Genomic DNA, 1,244 nt, shown 5'->3' on the forward strand with positions numbered 1-1,244 from the left:
CATCGGTCACGTCATCGCTGTGAGACAGTCGACACCATTTTTTTTTTGCGACGGTCTATTAGAGCAAGGTTTAATCAGCCTATCCCGCGAAGTACCTTTTAGAGCAAGTATGCTTTGCCGATGGTTGCCACAAAACACCAATATTATGCCTTGAAATTCTTCCGCTGAGCTGCTTATGATATTAGCGAAGGGTATTCCACTATCTTCCGCATGCATTGATCTTACTTGCACTTACTGACTTATTTGCAAAGCTACTGACTGACAGAGCGGCGTCGATCCTTTCCGAGTAGCAAGCTCTGATATGTATGACGAACATGCGAATACATATCGATATAGGCAGATTATCATATCGTAGTGGTCTTTAGATTTGAATCGAATAGTAGCTCATGTACGTTAGATGCTGTACGCTCGCCACTACTTATCAGCTTGGCGTGTTGTTTGCTATGTCCGTGCATTGCTGATTTCGTAAGCTCGTCGGCGCCACGCTCTCGCGGTAGCCAAAGCACATTGGGTCACTTTCGCTTTCTCGGTACTTTTGCGTCATGGTGCTGGCTTACTGTGCTTACGCGTCTAATGGAATAGCCTATATGACTCAGCGCGTCACTAACTGGGCACAGGCCATACCGCAGCGATATAGGCAAGCTGGTCGCGCGTCTCTTAGCAGTAGTGCTTTATACGCGCGCGGCGGGTACACCTTGTAGCCATCCGCGACTCAAGCGAGCTCATATGTCGACCATTATGGACAGGACACTAAAATACAGAACTGCATACAGGCACATCGACCTGGAACATCCACCTGTACGGTCTGCATTACCGCACACGTGCTCGTATCTATGTAGACAGCAACCGTTTTGTTGCACGTAGTACTCACTCAAAACTGTAGTTTAAATTTATGAGCGCACATTAGTGGAATATACTCTGTGAACATTGACGATACAGATAGCGTGGCTTGCCTTTGTCCAAGTGAGGGAGTGTACGTGTGACGCGTACGCAGATAGAAACGGCCAGCTTGCGGCTGTCCACAGTAGATACCATGTGCTAAATATTATTTGAAAGGCGCTACGCTGTTTAGGTGTGTCAACAATACTGACTGCGCCATAGGCTGACTACCATATGTGCGACCCCGAGCCTCGCCCGGTCAGCCAGTATACTAAATACAAAGATAGGAAGGGAATGTGGGGGCCTAAAAGGGTGTATTTACCCATTACTTTGCTCATCTGCTGCTTCTTTCGCTCGATGTACTT

Source organism: Phytophthora infestans, genomic scaffold, assembly GCF_000142945.1.
Source record: "Phytophthora infestans T30-4 supercont1.16 genomic scaffold, whole genome shotgun sequence".
NCBI classification, from domain to species: domain Eukaryota; phylum Oomycota; class Peronosporomycetes; order Peronosporales; family Peronosporaceae; genus Phytophthora; species Phytophthora infestans.